Below are 19345 nucleotides of genomic sequence, written 5' to 3' on the forward strand. Positions count from 1 at the left end.
AGGGAATTCTGTTGTGAAAGCAATTACGTTGTTTCAGACTTGAAACTATCACGTCTCAAAATTAAAATGAAACTATGGAAATCCAAAACCATTCAGTACTCAAAAGACTGATTAAGTCTGTCTTTAAACATACAGATGATTGAGTAATAGTATTTGAGTTATTATATTCATGAGGATTCTGAGAAGTCTTAATGTGTTATTAAGTTTTATGTGGAATGATTTTGCAAAGCTGTTTTTGGTGGAAGTCGATGTGACAAGCACTTTGCACCAACACTTTTTTCCCTTGGAGACATGCATTGATTGTAGTTTCAAAATGGATTTAAAGAGTTGGGTCAGAAATTGTTTTAAAAGGTGAGCTTATCTTACGGTGAATCACCCAGCCCCCATCCCTCCTCTGAACTTTAAAAAGATGGTTTGACAGTACAAATTACCTTCTTTGTTTTCCATTTTTTAGCAGAGCATGTGGTTTTTATAGGCATATAAACTACTTTATAACTTAATTCTCTGCAAGTTGTGGCATGAAAAGTAATAGGCAGTGGCTATAAAAATGTATGCTAAATCGCTGCTAATTAAAAATACAGCTATTTTCCATATTAACTGAATCAAATAATTGCCCTGTCATATTATAATTTAATTCTCTTTTTAATCAATAAAGGCACATTATATTAAAATAGACCATAATTTTGAGTGTGCTAAGGCAGTTGAAAATACAAAGTATTCCAGTGTCTGAACAAGATACTAATGTTTGTTCTGTGAACCAAAAGATGGGTGTTTACATGCAAGGTCAATGCATGTGTACATATGTCTATTAGACTGCTGAAGGCAGAGATTTTACTTTATGTATCTTAATTTTAGAGGGAGGGTTCAAATTGTGGCATTATCAACTTTCTAACCATCTCTGTACTCTAATTTTTCTCCCAAATTGGGAGTGATGATATTGTGGGGCATGTATCAATTCAGTTCATAAAGGACCTGAAACTCTACCTGGCACACAGTAACATTCCATGCACTTTCCACAACACCTAGCACCCAGTTATTATGTGCATGGTTAATCTTAATGACTGCTTATTAATGAATATTCTGGTAAGACAGACCTTTTCTAGAATTTCAGTGATAAAACAGATATTTTCATTAGCTCAATAAGTCCAATAAAACTTGGTCAACATACTTTCATTGGTAATGACTGTGCTAAAGTGAACTATTAGTGGTGTGCTGGAGATGAACAAACAGACTTATGACAGCAAATGCTAAATTTCCAGAAAGTTTGAAAGCTTCTTTTAAGCATAGCCATTATTCAGAATTTAATTACATAAATTTCCAATTAAATGAATTATATTAAAAGCAAATGGTAATGCTCAAAACTTACCATTTCCTCATTACATTTTATGACCACTTATGCTCTTGAATTTCTTCATAATCTACTGTACCTATATAGCATACATAATGGTGTGATTCTGCTTATCTCTTCCTAATTCTGTGTTGAGTGACATCATATTGATAGCTTGAAATCAGTCATTGAGGGAAAGTTTATACCTATATAAATCAGCATGTTACAAACCAGTGTTCACCAACCTGATCTCTCTCCCCTCCACCATCCGCATCTAATTGCTGAATATTTATCAGCACACCACTAACTGTGCTAGACCTGGAAGTAGAGGTGGATAGGAAGGAGAGGTTTCTTCAAAAAGTTCACTATCTTAGAACCCACAATTTTGTATTGCTTCATCCCTAATTTTTCTTCATTTTTGAGTTTTCATAGGTCAGCATATCACAGAAAACTAAACCCATACTTGTGATATTGCTGAACATCCAGTGAGAATCTAGATGCATTTCCTCTTCTCATTGTCTGTCTTCGCATATAAACTTTTAATATTTAAATATTTCAACACTTAACTTTAAAAATTTGAATATTTAACTTTTAGAAGCAGAGTAGTATTTCAGGAATTTTTATGATAATTTGATATTAATTTTCTTTTCTTTAGAATTGTTTAAAGATTTGTGCTAACAGAAGTAGCTATGGCATGTAAAATCCAAGATGGCACCAGTGATTCAAATTATTCTTTTCTTTACCAACCACAACCAAGCAAACCCTGCTCATCCTCTATCTCCAACCACAACTGGAATTCATCTTCTTCTCATTTGCTGTGCCAGCCAGTCTCTCATCTAGGCCTCAACCACTTCTCACCAAGGCTTCTCCAGTACTCTGGTTCTTCTCATTTCCTCTCTTTCTCTGCCCTTGGTTGTACTTAGAGTGGAATGCAGCAACATCACCATGGTCTCTGAGGTTCTTCAAGGGCCTCCCTGGTCTTTGAGGGTTTGGTCCAGTGCATTTGGGGCCATATTCCTCTTGCTTTCCTGAACTTTAGTCTCATTTTTTTTGACAGTTCCTAGAACACATTCATTCATTTCTGTCTCAGAGCCTTTGCCTAAGCAGTTCTGCTATCTGCATTATCCCCTTACTTCCCCTTTTCCAAAAGTCTAGATGCCTTTAGTTCTTCATATATTAGCTCAAATGTCACCTAGTCAGGAAGGTCTTCCCTGATCATCCTATATTAAACAATCTTCTTTTTTAACCTGGGCCCATGTCTCATTCACTTATTTTGCTTTTCATCATTTATCAATTTATATTATTTTATCTGGTTATTTTGTCTGGTTCCTCAACCAGTTCTGGGAGCTCAGAGGTCATGTCTGTCTTGTTTCATTAATGTGCCCAGAATCCCCACAGAACCTAGCACATTGCTGGGTACACAGTGGACATTCCATAATATTTACTGAATAAAGGGCAGAAATGTGACCATGCCTAAGGATTTCTATAAACTCAGAGTTACATTTTGCTATAACTACAGTCTCAAGTATAAATAACCCCCACCTTCTTATTTTTCTTTAGTTGTGATAATAGGAAGTGGTTCACAGTGCCTTTATGCATTTCTTTCTCCTTTTCTTTCTGTGTGTCCTTTTGCCTGGCATACCTGCTCCCCTACTACCACCTGTGCTCTGTTAGGTACTGTCTCAAAGGCAAGTCCCTCCATTGACTTTCCCTGGTCTTCACAGATGCACAGGCCCTGTATGGATTCTCCCCACTCCTCCCTCAGGCCTTCCTAAACACTCTTACCTTGAATGTGATTAGAAACTCTTCCAGAGCCTGTAGAAGTCTAGCAACATGCTTTGTAGATAATCTTACCCTCAGTAAATTAATTTTTTATGAAGAAAAACTAGAAAAATGAGTTAATTTCACAAATGTTTCCAAATGTCCAGATGTTGATCTTCATGTAGGAAAAGAGAAAACCAAGGATGACTGATTAAATATCTTCCTGCTCATCTCTGTGGAGCAAGATTGTTTAAATACAATCCTTGTTTTTTAACCATAGTGTCGCCCTTGGTCAAACAGTGGAAATTTGCCTACGTGGAGCTTCTAATTTTTTTTCTTAATTGTGCTTCCTCTTGAAAGAAAGGCTGAGAAAAGCTGAAAATATTTACAATGTATAATAAATATCATGAAGTGAAATTCTTTGTGCATTTTGTAGGAAGAGCCAAAGCAGAGCTGCTCAAAGGACTGGCAGTCTCTCCATGCTGGGATCAAAGGGCAGGTGAGCTGGATTCCAGCCTGGGATTTGTAGCACAGCATTCTCACTACTCTGCTTCCAAATTCCAAGTTAGGTCAAAACTCATAGAACCTAGCAGAGCATTTAAGACCTGCATGTGCCCCACTGTAAATATGAGGTATCGGTTTTGGTAGGGGAGGGGCAATGGAAAGGTAAAACAGGAGAACTGAAAAAAGTCAAATAGAAGGGTTGGATAAAGAAAACAACAGCAATAAAGAAAACAATGCAGGCAATTATCATACAATGTGTCCAGTCTCATCAGCAATCACAGAGAACTTGGTCAGTTGTGAAGACACTGGCCTTACCACCCATCTGCTGATTTAGAATCTGCAGTGGAACAAGATTTTCCAGGTGATTTGGATGCACATTCAAGTTTGAGAGGCCCTGCCAGAAGCTAAGGGGAGTTCTTTTTTATAAGCTGAGGTCCATTTTATTGGCTATGTTGTGCTATTATCCTGTTATTCAATAAATGAAATAGCTAAAATGTAGCCATTCCCTCATCATGGGCTCCTGCTTTTCATGTCACTCCTACCTTGATGCCCTGTGCCTGTGGTTGCCATTGGTGCTGTCATTCCAACTGCATTTTGTTTATAGCCCTGCTGACTGGCTGAATGAATTTAGGAAAGCAGCTTAACTTTGCTCACTTCTGTCTACTTTTCTTTACAAAAGGCATAATGGTGCTAGACTATCCAGCGCTTAAATTAATTAACGTTTATAGGGCACTTCATGCCTTGAGGATAAAAGCCTCTTTGAAAATGGGTGTAATTATTATTACCACTAGTGGAGTTTGCTCCTAACTCCTCCCCCTCAGTGGGGGACAAGGGCCTGCCGTGGGTAAGGTAACTCAAACTACTAGAGAATTTACATCAAATGTCATTTTTTCCTTTTTGGTCAGTCTATTGGTGTTTTCATTTTTATTTTGTTTTATTTTATTTTTATAAGCTACAAACTGGATTTAGACAAATTAAGTGAGTTTATGATAGAGTAACCCAAACTGCTGGTTATAATCATAGTTATCAACATAGTGCTTTTCTCCATCCTCAGATACGGAGTGCCCATTGTTTCCTTTATAGGGAGTAGGAACTAAATAGCTTTAGATAGGAGCTTTCTCTAGAAGGATGCTTTCAAGTTGACGGTAATGGTTCTCATGATATTGAGCTTCATTATTTAGTGTTGAGGTTGACTGATTTCCAAGAACAGATTTAGGGCTAATTTTAGTAGAAAAGACACAAATAGGAAGATCAAGGTCTAGGCTGGCCTGAGCATAAAACAAGATCCTACCTTAAACATAATCTACACAAATAGGGCTGATGGCTCAAGAGGCAATAGCAAGCATAAGGCCCTCAATTCAATCCCCAGTACAGGAAAATAAATAAATGGACAAACAAATAAATAAAACAAAATTTAAAAAAATCTACATTTTGAGCTTAAGGAAATCAACTCAGATTTATGTGTACTAGGAGAACCTTGTTACTTTATCTATTTGGAATCTTTTGAAGATAGAAGCTTTACTTGAAAATGAGCTTCTAAGGCTCTGTTTGCCTACTTACTGAGTTTCATTACTGCTAGATAAAGTTGGGTAGGTGTAAGGGTTATTGACTTATGCCTTGGGACTGGTGCAGAAAGTGTGAAGTCGAGACAGTTGGCTGAAGGACTTAATCTACAACAAAGGCACCCCAGGAGAGCGAGAGCCACAGAAACTAGAGTGTAGCCAAAAACTTGTAAATCTCTAGATTTGGGTACCATCCTGGTGGCAGCTTAAGCATGGGTTCTACCTGCTTCATCTCTTTTGTTTTCCCTCAAGTTGGATTTAGGGTACACTGAATATTTTTTCCTGGTTGTAAGGATTAGACTCAGGGTGCTTTTAATTTGTTTTTCACATAGTATCTCCTGCTAATTTCTCTGGACCTGGATCTTCCTACTTCCACAACCTTTGTAGATAGGACCTCCAGTGTATGCCACCACCCCTGGCTTGTTTTTGAGACACAACCTCACTAGTGGTTAGCCTTGAACCACTTGAGCCTTGAGCCCAGCCTAAAATCTTAATTAGAGTCCTAGAGGCAAATGCACAAAATCAGTTTTGAACATGGGTATAAAACTCATTTATGGAGCTCTGGTCATTTTCAGAAGCTTTTCTGAAAGCCCTTTGTACTGCAGGATGAGGGTGATTGTTGCCTTTCAGGGACTTGCGAATTAAGTGTGGAGACAAGATAAATGAGTTTGTGTTTGACTCTTCTACTGGGAGAGATTTGTGAGCTCAGAAACCAGGTCTCTTTTGCTCATTGTAGGGTCTTAATGCATAGCAAAAGCGCAGTATTTTGAGAGTGCATGGAAGGAGGAAAAAAGTAGGAAGAGAAGGAAATGAAAAAGTATGCATGATGTTATTCAGGTAAAAACCACTTACAAACAATAAGAATAGGATGACAATAAATATGTGCGTTTGTGGGATGAGGCAGGAATTAATGGGAAAAAAAAGATGAACATGATTCACTTAAAGATTTGTTAAGAGGGTAGACCTCATGTTAGTATTTACAATGGAGTATCCTCCCCAAATTCACATGTGAAAATTCAAACTTCCCATGTGATGGTATTGGGAGCTAGAGGTGATTAGGTCATGAGGACTGAGCGCTCAAGAAGAGGATTAGTGACTTTATAAACAGGACACCCAGAGAATTCCTTGTTATTATTTTTTTCTGCTACTTTAGGATACAATGTGAGATTGACCATCTGTAACTTGGAAGAGAGCCCTCCCTAGAACTGGAATATTCTTGCACCCTGATCTCAAATTTCCAGCCTCTAGAGTTATAACAAATATATTCCTGCTCTTTATAAGCCACCTCATCTGTGATACTTGGTTATAGCAGCTCAAACTAAGACAATGCTCACATCACAATATAAAAACCCTTGATATTCCCAAATAACTGAATATTTGTTATGTATACAAAGTCATATAAAAAACTTAGGCTGAAATTTTCTGGGTTTTTGACAAAAACTGATGGAAAACCCCAGAGAGGTTAATAGATGACACATTTTAATTTATTATTTTGAAATAATTTATGTCTTAGGAAAGGCATAACTATAATAGTATGTACATAAAAATCAAATTCTTTTTTTCATTGTAATTGAAGTATTTTGCAGCAGGAATAGCCAAAATTAGTAATCAGGAACACACAGGGGCTAAAAAATTATATAAAGTCTTTCTGTAAATCATTGGCCCGATGGAATTTGCACCCTAGACAATTTGGACATGAGTTCAGAACTACATATCTTCTCTGTTCTTTAAAGTATTGGAATCTCTATTCTAGGATAATAAGGGGGAAAATACAATTTATCACATAGCTTTTAGAGTATTGTGCTTAGCTGACCCCAGGCTGTTGGTTCTGTGCAGACAGAAATTATTCAGGGCAAAGTGTAAGTAGGTTTTGATTTGGTCTGGACAAAGTCTTTGAGTCTTCAGACAGGAAAGTCTAAAAATAATAGTAGTAAGTGGAGTGTGAACTTTCCCATTTGTCTTAATGGGAAAGATGTCAACTATGAAGCTTAATTATATCACTTATATAACATGTTTAGCCACTTAATGGCAGTTATGGGACCCAGAGGCCAGCAATTAGCACGACTCCCACCCCAGTGCAGTACCTCTACTTTCTTTATTGTTGTAATCATTGTTGGCTAAACAGAAGTTCAGTTAAAGACTCTTTTTTATCCCAGGCAATCACCTTAGTGCTTGAATATTAGCTCTCTTAGAGTGGGGAGATCCTCTGGTGAGCTGGACCTGTGTTGGTCATTTTTACCAGATGAAGCAAATAGCCTTTCGTTTCTGATTGTAATTTTGGAAAGAAACCCACAAAATATAATTCAGTGATGGCTACTGAGGAAGTTCTGTTTCTTTTGTGTGACTATCTCTCCTGTCCTGCCAGGGATTCAAAGGCAAGCTCATTAGCTTAGAGAGTACTCAAATGAGGTGGAATCTTTAGCTCACGGTCTCTCATTCCTTTATTCTTTCTTCTGTTTATTCCGTGAAATGTGCTTTCCACTCTACTATGTGCCAGACACTGGTGTAGAGTAAACGTGGCTGACAAGAGCCCTAGAAACTCGTAGTATGCAAGTAAACAACTGGTGATTTACTTGTATAATTCTAGAGACAGATAAAAAGTTTTATGAGGGTAGTTTGGGGATTACTTTAGGCCTGTATGAACAATAGAAATATGATGTGGGTCACGAATAGGAGCCACATATCTATTGTAAGCTTTTCTGGCAGTCACATTAAGAAAAGTAAAAAGAAATAGGTAAAATTAATTTATATATATATATATATACTATATATACTATATTATATATTAACTTAATGCAATCAAAATATTTCAATGCAAAATCAATATAAAACTTATTGGTGACAAATTTTACTTTCTTTTTTTCACATACAGTCTCTAAAATCTAGTCTCTCTCTCTATATATATATACACACATGTAAATATGTGATGTATATTCATATATATATTCATATATATATATGTATCACTTGTGAAGTTCTCAATGTCCACATGTGCCATGTGGCTACTATAGTGGAAAGCACAATTTTAGATGTGAAAGAAAGCTATCATCCAAATAATAAGAAAGATCCACTTGTATGGATATGCCCTACAGATAAAGGGAATAACAAGTATAACAGCCCAGACATCCAGAGTTTAACCAATTTTGAATTCAATTATATATGAAAAAAGAAATATAGCTAGACAGTCACTTCATAATATTTGTATCTAGCCCTATTTATAACTAAATTATTCTTTCAAAAATTATTCTTTCAAAGTGTTCATATACCACAACAGGCCATCATTTCTTATGAGCTTCAATGAAATGGCCAGGTCAGCATGGTTTAACAGCTTGTTACAACAGAAATGAGCTCAGGGGAAAATAGAACCTTCTTTTTAATGATGGCTTGAATGCATCTTGAACAAATTTTTGTCTTTTGTCTTCAAACATGCAAATTGATCACAGTCTAGGTATACTAACAGTAGGTTCTATTTTTTTTAAACAGCATTATCTATCTTCAGGACAGCACTTTGTAAAAAATACACCTGGGTACCATTGCTTGTGTTTTATCTTTCTCTGGAGGCAGGCTATGTTTGACCCCTCAGCTTGCCCAGCAACATAATGAACTAATTAGAAACAAAGGAACACTATACATAGACAATGAAAACTCACACAGAAAAAATACTTAAAAAGTAAAATGTCTGGTATATAATTTTCATGCCAAATAAGCATTCTCCTATTTACATTTGATGTATACCTTCATTTGGATTTGTCCTAAAGCAGACTCTGAGACCAGGATAGAAATATAAGAAGTTTCTTTGGGAGGTGATTCCAAGAAGCTAGGGTAGAAATGACACCAGGAGGGAAAGAAGCTAAAAAAGATGTGTAAACAAGTCAGTTACCATAGTGGGCACCTGGAGTTTAATCAGCCGTGTCACTCTGGATGGAGTCTGTGAGTAACATGACCCAGAATGATCTCAGCTCTAGAGTAAGGAATAATTCCCCACCTCTTTTAGTTACAGGCTGGGCTACTTCTGGCTTGGGGAGAAGGCTGTTAATTCTCTAGCACTTGTTGCCCAATTCCCACCTATGCAATGAAAGGTAGTGCTTAGAGAAAACCCTCAGGCAAAGGGTGGTTGGTGCCTGCAGTTGGAAGTTAGATGGGGCAAACAAGGAATTAGTCATGGCAAGCAACTGCTTAATGTGTACAGTGAAAATTCATCGAGAAGCTTCATCCATTTATTGGAACACTTTGCAGTTTACCAAGTACTGCCTTTAAATTATTTTATTTAATTTTTACGAGACCTCGAGGGGTGAATTGAGCATATTTCACTAGTCTTATTTTCACAGGAAAAATCTGATCTGAGCTCACAGATGGTAAAGAATCAATGCAGGACCAGGCACGGTGGGCACCCTGTCATCCCAACTATGTGGGAGGCATAGGTAGGAAGATGGAGGTTCGAGGCCAGCCCTGGAAAAAACCAAGACTGTATTTGAAAAATAACTAAAGCAAAAGGGGAGCATTTATGTGAAAGAGTGCTTTAGCAAAAGGCTAAAGGCTCTGAGTTCAAACCCCAGTACTAACAACAACAACAACAACAACAAGCAATCCAAAGTCTGGCTCTAGGGGAAATTGTGGTGACCTTCCAAGCATCCCAGCCTACATAGCTATGTGCTTTGCTTAAGCTTGGTTGGATGTCACCACTCAGATTATTAGTGCTACGACTAGTTCCAGGACCAGCATGTGACGAATTTGGGTCCTGTTGGAGCAAAATGAACACTGTAGAAAATTATCTAAGAGTCAGCTATCCTTTTATTTCTTCTTAAAATTTTACAAATCCAGGAGAAAGTATTTAGCTCTGACAGCCATTCATGTGAGGATGAGACAATCTAGCTATACTAGGATGTTGATATCATAAGTGGTATGAAAGATAGATGGAGAAAGAAAAAAACTTCATGTGAAGTAGCAACTTGTTGTAGAGTTTCTATATTGGGGAAATTTAGAGGAGATGACAGTCTAGCTGGATGAAAAGCTGGATTGTACTGGGCAGAAGATTGAGAAAATATTGACTGGGGAAGGGCTAGTGGACACAGTGGGGAAATTAAGAAGCCCCCAGAACAGGTCTTGGTGTTGCAATACTGTCTGCTAGCAGGCCATAGACATTTAATCAAATACAGAGGTTATTATCAGATTATAATATAGATCACCCTGGTTCAGAAAAGTACTGACAGCATTTTGGTAGTGTTTGTGTCTTCAGATGCATAATTGGTATTGCAGTAAAGTTGTGACTCCTGAGGCACGGAAGTTACAGTCCATGGCAGAATTTATCCTTGAGATTACCACTTTTTCCCTACATTTCTCTCTTGCAAGTATCTGGGTCCTAGTGAGTGATTATATTAACTCTTGGAATTAGGATTTAGAATTAGAAGGGTTGCTCAGCCCGAGCTTGGATGAGTGATGACTACCAGGAGGGTCATACTTGTTATCCTGAGCTCTGAGAATGGCCACTGGTGAACCCCACAGAGTATAGATGCTAGTATGGGTGGATGGTGGTATTAGGGAAATTGACAACTTCATCCTATAGAGCAGGGTGGGGGCTGGCTCTGTCTGAATCCCCATAGGATTCAGGAGGCCTTCTAGAGTGGATAGCAGGTAGAATAAGGGACAAAGTGGCAAGAGGACTCTGTGAAATCCAGATGTTGGCCCTGTGATGGACACTCAATATCTGAGATCCATGTTTCACTGACTGGATCATGAGACCTCGCCAGGGTTTTCTTTACTCTTTTGTCTCTGAATGCAAAGTTACAAATCTCTAAGCAGCCTGGACCACTCTCTTCAGGGCTCAGCACCCAGCCAGTGGAGACTTCAGTCAAGACATGAATCAAGAAAGAACTGTTAATCTGAGAGTGATGTTCTGAGTTGTTCCAGTATGTTGGTATTTTTCCAGAAAATTAAATTCATTTTATTTTCTAATTATGGAAGATTACACCTACCCCTACCTACTTATTTACATACCCACTTATTCTTTCTATCCAGAGAAAATGGGGTATAATTTTTTTAAACCTTTTCCTGTGCATTTATGTAAACACATTTTAAATATTTAATTAGATTTATAAAATCATTTATACTTTCAGTGTTGATGGATACATTTTTGTAGCCATTTTACCCTTAGTTAAGCTTAAATAAATGTTAACTAGAGATGTTAAATACATAATAAAATTAAATAAGTCTAATTGTGGATAGTTACATGATTTCCAACATTTGCAATTTACAAGCAAATCCTTGCTGTTAAATCTTTGTGATAACTGTAATTATTCATTGTTAAGCTTTCTTTCATGTTTTCTATCTCTTTATCTTTCCTGGCTGCATTCTGAATAATTTTCTTTCTTACACTCATTAACTTTCTTTTAAGCTGTGTCTGAGGTGCTATTTAAACCATCTATTGCTATTCTGTTTTCAAATACATTTTGACATTTCTAAAGGTTTTATTTTCTAAACCTGTCTCATCCATCTTTTCTTATATTTTTTGCTTATTCTTTACATATTCTTTATATCTCTACTAATTGAAACATGATTTTTATAGCATATATTGGAGGGTGTCTATTTTTTTTGTGATACTTGCTTCTACTGCTCTTGCTCATGGTAGATTATGTCCCTATGAATTTTATAATTTTGGACTTGAGACGTCACTGGGGATCCTAGAATAAGAATGTGGCCTGGTGCACAGAACATATGTTAATTTATTGACATAAAAATTCTGGTATATATCTGTATGCCAAACTTATGAGGTTAGGCCTATGGTTATGGATTCTTAGACTATGTCAATTCTCTTCTCCATCTAAAACACAGAGTGAAAAAGTTCATTCTCATACCTGTATACCTTTGGGTAGATATTCCTAGTCTAACTTCTCACTTCTCACTGTCCTAAGTCTTCAACTTTGTTCATTATGTGGGCATTAGAACCTCTATGTTCCTGAGACCAGAAATAACCATAGGGCTTCCATAGTTTCAGCTCAGCTATTACAGTTTAACATTTCATGTTCTTCTTCATTTTTCATCCCTAAGGATTTCTCTAATATTCTTGCAGGCACAGCTCTGAATTTAAGATAATCTTAAATTTATCTAATATTTTCATTTTGTTAATGAGAGGGTTTTTGATTATTTAGATCGTAATATTACCAGAAACTAAAGCTCTTATTAGTTCTTTATTTTTATTAGTTCAAATGCTAATTGTACAAAGTAATGGGTTTCATTGTGACATTTCCATACAAATAAATAATGTACTCTTTTGTAGTTATCCAGAGCAAATGTTCAGAAGTGGAATTGTAAGTTAAGAGTCATGTATATTTTTAATGTATTGTGTATGTTAAAATTTGATTAGTAAAATACGTGGCTTTTCTGGAGTGTCTTAAAAGTATAATTCAAAAGCATGATAATGAATATAAGACATGTTTTAAATAATTTTTGTGCTCCCCTTGCCTCTTTCTCATTTTAAGCTTTTCCCCTTTAATAGAACATCTATTTTACCATAAACTTTACAGTCCAAAGACCTGAATGTGTCCGTGGGATTATGATGAACAAGAATTTTCTAAAAGCATGCCCCCACATTCTTACTTCTACAAGTGAGAACCTCCCATATATAAACTCTATTTTCATGTAAAAGACTGGTGAAAACAGAGGAAGACATGACTGGAGAAGGTGTGAGAGTGAATTGCTGTACATGCTGTTACTTTTAGTGGCTACCTCTCCTATTCCTTAAACTGTCACTGAAGAGTAGCTTTGCACAAGCTGCAAAACCCTGAAAGGTCATAACCCAGGAGAGGAGGGACTCCAGGAACGTGCACTAGGGAAGATGCAGATGGATAAACAAGCCATAAAATGGATGATATTTTCTCTTTTCTAGCATTTCACTGAACAGTTGACTCCAGGCTATTACTCTGTGAAAGTGAAATTTTAAAAGAGCCAATCCTAAACAAACCTACACCAATCCCCAGTTGGCTTGCTTTCCCCATCACTACTGAAACCCAGGAGGGTCCTGCAGTGAGGTGTGACAGTTTGAAGACAAAGCAAAGATCACAGAGGCGAGAAGCCTATCACCTCTCTTTTCATATCCTAGGGAGCATATGGGCCAGACTTAATGTGCCCATGATTCTCGTGGCCACCACAGCAGATGGACACCCACTGCTTCAATGCCCCCTCCTCCATCCCAGCCAAGCCTTTTCAAAGGTGCCTTAGCTGAGAGCTACCTTTCCTATTGTGAACAGAACTAAGTATGTTATTTCTGAGGAGCTAGGTGAATGAATACACTGGTAATGAGAAGAGATGGAATGAGAAGGGATTGGTCTAGCTTACTGACTAGCTGGGTGTGGGGTGATGGGTTATGGGCTGGGTGTGGTTTTGGGGTTCTATGAGTGGAGTATGGAGGGAGCTTATAGAATTTCATGTATCTGATGCAAGTAGAAGAAGTTGATATTAGAGCAGTGTTGGGAGAGGATGGCTAGATCGCTAGTGCCTGAAGCATGAGGGTGTGATCTGCAGCACTTCTTCGTGTAGATCTCTGGATACTCCCTTTAGGTAGTGGAATCATAGTTGGCAGCCAACCATCTCTAAATGTCCAAACAATCAGAGTTAAGTCAGTCATCAGAAAGGGCTAAGGGGAGTCCTCCATGCTCACTTTTCCTTTTCCATAGGAACCTTGGCCACACGTGCCATGACAAAGTCATAGGTGTTGGTAGGACCACCAGCTGAAAAATAACCTGGGTCCTTGAAACTCTATGGGGAAGAGATACTAATACAAAATCAGTGATACTAATTTAGACTTCTATTTGGAGCAAAAAATAACCTATCACCTTTTGTCATGACAGTTTAATCTATTTTAATTATAAATGATGTCCACTCTACTGGACCTCATATCTTTATCTTGCTTGAGAGCGTTTATTGGAGTATTTGTCAAGTAAGTATTTTTTTTTAAAGGATACCAAGGATATCAGCTTTCTGAACATTTCATGTAAAAAAAGTTTTTTTTCTCTTCTTTCATTAGATAGATTTTTCGGGACATAGAGTTTTAGAATAATAACTCATTTTGTTTTCTACTTGGGAATTTAAAAGTTCTTTATCCTTGGTGTAGGAATATTTTATGAGGATGTAATTAAGTAAAAATGTTTGTTTTAAAATTAATCCTCTTAGCATTTATTAGCCCATTTTCATCTTGTTTCAACCCCAGAGGCATACCTCTTTTTTATTTCCTTGATTTTTTTTCTGCTTTTAGTGTTTCCCATTTGTTCTCTATCATCTTTTTATTAGATGGATATTGGTCTTCCTATAGAGATCCTCTATGTTTCTTAAATTTTCTCTTAAGTTTTTAATTTGTTTGCCCTTTGGTTTATATTCTGAGAGATTTAAAAATATTTCTTTGCATTATATTTGTTTATTTGCATAAAGCATTTGAGTATTAAGTATTTTTAATTTTTATGAACTTTGGGTACTTTTTGTATCAGCCTACTCTTGTTTTGTGGATATGGTATCTTCATACAATATAACCAGATCTACCTATAAGGTTCATAATGAGAACACTGAAATGTTTGCTTTTAATCAGTGGAAATGTTTCTTTTTTTTTTTTCATCGTGGCTATCTGCTTTGGCATTGCTGGTTTTCCTCAAATATTTAGTAATCCCTGATTTTCTATCTTTATTCACAACAGAGGACATGTTGATTAATGTGAATAGCTGTCATATTTCCTTTCTGTTGCACTATTATAATAAGTATATAATAAAATAATATATAATATATATTATATAATAAATAATAAGTATATAATAAAATCAATGTAATTTTCAAAAGAGTTTTCTCTTACTAGATATAGTACATGTACATATATAAAATAGATCCACTTTAATAAAATATTCTAATTTTCCTATATAAGAGTTAAATCATCATATATTGAGAAAATCTTTAATATTTGATTGATCCCATTTAGGTTTGTCTTGTTAATAAAATCTCTTACAAATATATATTTTGAAGTTTTATTTAAGAAATTCTGTAGTGTTAAAACTCTTCATAGCTATTTCCTTAGAGATATTTTAGAGGAACTAAATTATACATTTTAAACAACATACTATTTTATATATAGTAGAAAACCCATTTTGTTATAGGTGTTTATAATTTGTTACTATGATTTATTGGAACTTTATGTCTGTGAAGTTTTTTAAAGACTTGTATAAATTATTTGAAATAGGTATGGGCACTATAAAAGTAATTTCATGACAACTATAATTATTTACGAAATAGACATATTATGGGGGAAATAATGTATTGTTGCAAAAGAGATTATTTTACTTTTTTAAAAAATTCAAAGGCTGATTGACTGCATTGGCCTGTTGAAAAGTTTTCATTTAAAAGATGCCAAGATCTATTTCCGTGACCTCACATTGCTACCCATTCATTTTTCACACACAGAGCTTTATTCATGCTGGGGATCACAGTCAAGTTGTAGGGTAGATTGATCTCATCACAGTGAAACCATTACACTTCTTTTGGTCTTCCTTACACATTTGCTCCATGCATGCTTCAAATCTGGAAAAAAACAAACTTACAGGCTAGAGAAACAAAGAAGCTGCAATTTCCTTGCCTTAGTCCTTGGCCTGTGATGAAGTAGAGAGCATGATGTGGTGATTGGAGCCAGACCTACCCTTGGCCATGGGCACTGCAGTCAACCCAAACCTAATTAAGAAAGATCCTGAATAAACTTGGGTGAGAGCCAAAATCACTAGTCCCTTCAATCAATATTTTTGATATAAAAATTAGCATCTGGCCTGAATAAAAGGGAGCACTGTTTCATGCTGCAGAAAAAAAAAATCCTCTCTTGCTTCTATTCGGACCTTCTGTTGTTGGATATTGTATTGATTTGTGTCTGTGATAAGTTCTCAGAGAAGTTCATTTGCAAATGTCAGATTTTACCCTCTTCTTTGGATAAAGGGATGCAATGAGAATTAGAGTAACAAGTCCTACCTAAAACTCAAACTGGCATGGGCAACAACCTTTTCCAAACAAGTAAACTGATTGTATTTGTTTTCTTATTCTTGATTGGATCATTCTGCTAATATGCAAAGTTTAGCTGAAATAATCTTTCAAGAAAATTGAGTTGGTAAGGAAGAAGACAAACATTCCAAGAAAGAATGATGTACCATCAGAGTCTTGGGAGTCCTCTTTATGCTCTGCTAATAATACTGTTACCTTATGACACATAACTGGCATATAAATTATTAATCTGCACAAAACTACCCAGAAGATAGTATATGTTGTAATTGTTTGTACAGTGCCTGGCACAGTGTCTAAAAGGGATTGTATTATTATCTTTCACATACCTACTTTAGAATTTATTTCTAGTTTTGATCCAGAGAATTCAAATGTGGGTTATGAGCTAGAGAAAGTAAACATTAACATTTGATTCATTTTGATGCCTTTGTTATTCTGGAGACTTATTTTAATAAGGTTGAAAGGAGGAACAAATCAAGACATCCCTACGTCTTATAGGGACTCAGTGAAATATTTACTCATGAAATGAGATGACTTCTGGGGTTCACTTTAAACTAGTCTGTTGGGAGGGGGAGTGAAGTGGATGAGGGACTAGATGAAAAGCCTGGCCATGAATTAATAATCTTTGAAGCCAGGTGATAGGTATATGTGAGCTCATTATACTATTCTTTCTATTTTACTGCATGTTTAAAATTTTCCATTATAAATTTTACTCTAAGTGGATGTTTTAGAAATAAATTCTTAAATAATAGGTTACAGCTGAGTCTTTCTTCAGGAATTGCATTCAGCTGAATAGAGCTATCTTGCCCAAGGTGATGCCTTGTCCTATACCTCTGCCCTGGGCGGTTGTATCCAATGTGGAGGTGGGAGGACATAAGGCTAGTTTCATTTCCTCATCTTGGCATAACTCTAAGCAATCATCTCAGCTTCATAGTTCCCCATGGAATTGACTATAGCCTTTACTATGATCATATCACAGTTCAACTTCTCCCTGTTCCTAATCCTGTTCTCTTACTCTAACCTAGTTACTATACCATTATATGTGGGTTCAGTGATATGATGATAAATGTTAACTCTTTAGATCCTTGATCATAGTGTTTGCCAATTTCCATGGACAATTTTAAGCTACCAATGTGATGACACTGAACGAGGAGTTGGAAAGAGATGTGCACAATGTAGTCACATGGTAGTGTAAGCCCACTCCAGCCATGCCTATCACTTTTCACCATTGAAATTTCTTTTTTTTTCCAAAACTTTAAAAAATGTATTCCTGCTGTGAGTATGTCTTACTTTGATCTGTTTAACCCCTTCCATTACTCTCCCTTATCCCTTTATCTCCCACTCCCCATTTTTCAATTCAGCTTTCAATTACACATCCATGTATCCTCTCCCTTCACAGATGTTATGTTTTATATTGCTGTTGCCCTATCATTCTCTTTTCCTTTTCCCTCTTTCTCCAAGTTCCATAGAGTAGTTCCACTATTACAAACATGTTCTACATATAAGTTTGTATATGATCATGCTTGGTTTTGTGTATATGTTTATCTTTTGGATCTATCTTCCATGTATGAGAGAAAACATGTGGTCTTTGTCTTTCTGAGCTTGACTTACTTCACTTAACATGATGTCCTCTAATTGCAACCATTTATCTTCAAACCACATGTCATTATTCCTTGCAGCTGAGTAATGCTCTATTGTATATATATACTACGATTTCTTGATCCATTTATCAGTTGTAGGGCATCAGGGTTGTTTCCATAGCTTGGCTATTGTGAACAGTGCTGCAGTGAATATTGGTGTACTGGTGTCTCTATTGTATCCTGACTTGAGTTTCTTTGGATATATGCCCAGGAGCAGTATCACAGTATCATATGGCAGTTCTATCTTTAGGTTTTTAAGGAATCTCCATACTGCTTTCCACAGGGGTTGTACTAATTTGCATTATCACCAACAGTGTATAAGGGTTCCTGTTTTGCTGCATCTTCACCAGCATTTGTTGTTGCTATAGTCCTTGGATATGGCCATTGTAATTGGGGTGAGATTAAATCTAAGTGTTCTTTTGATTCACATCTCTTTTATAACCAGGGACATTGAACACTTCTTTGTATATTTACTACAGCAGTGAAATTTCTTTCTTTTTTTTTTTTGTCTTTTGGGAACCTCCCAGTGAGTTTATTTCAAAGTTGATAAAAATGAACAGAGAACAGCTACTTTGGGGGAGCATAAAGATGTGTGTTTAATGTTTCATTCTCCAGAAAAAGGTACATGTGCAAGCTCACACCACTGATATAGGAACAGATGATGTGGACTCATTGGCAACCAAGGCTGTTTAACATGTTTCAGAAACTTCCTCCACCAGGCAGCTTGAGAACTGACCTATAACAAAACAAGGGCTTGCCACAAAAGTTTCCTCATTACTGCCAGGCAACCTATTTGTTTATAGCACAGGTGATGTGATAAGGAAAATAGTTAGGATGTAAGCTCTGTATATTTCAAGATGTAAAGGCAAGAGTTGCCAGTATGATCCACACTGGCTCTGGAGAGATAGTAAGAGGTCTGGGCTCTCTCACACACACTGCTACTGGGAATGCAAAATGGTACAGCCCCTGTGAAGGGGAATGTGTCAACATCTAGTAAAATGACATATACACTTACTTCCCTGAAGCTTTTCCAAAGGTACGCTGGAAAAAATGCAAAGTGATATGCCCATCACTATTTATTGACACGATTTACAGTATCAAAAGACTGAAAAAACCCCACATGCCCATCACGTATGGAGTAATATACAATTATAAAAAGGAATGAAAACAATCCTTATATACTGACATAGAATGATCTCCAGGATATAGTAAGTGAAAAAAAGGGTAGAGAACAGTTTTTATAGTATACCTAATCTTTTGTGTACAAAAAGGGAGAAATACACCACATATATGTGTTTGCTTATTATTTACATCAGAAGTTTGATGCGAAAATCTTACAAAACTGAAGGAAAAAGGAACCAGCAGGCAGTGATAGGAATGGAAGTAAACTTCTCTGAATGTACCTTGTTATCTAGGTTTGACTTTGGAAGCATAATACTTTTATTTTATTTTATTTTGAGGCTTGGTGTGAGGTTTATTTACTTATTTATTTTTTATTCATATTTGCATACAATGTTTGGGTCATTTCTTCCCCCCTT

This window comes from Castor canadensis, chromosome 5 (genome assembly GCF_047511655.1).
Source record: "Castor canadensis chromosome 5, mCasCan1.hap1v2, whole genome shotgun sequence".
Taxonomy (NCBI): Eukaryota; Metazoa; Chordata; class Mammalia; order Rodentia; family Castoridae; genus Castor; species Castor canadensis.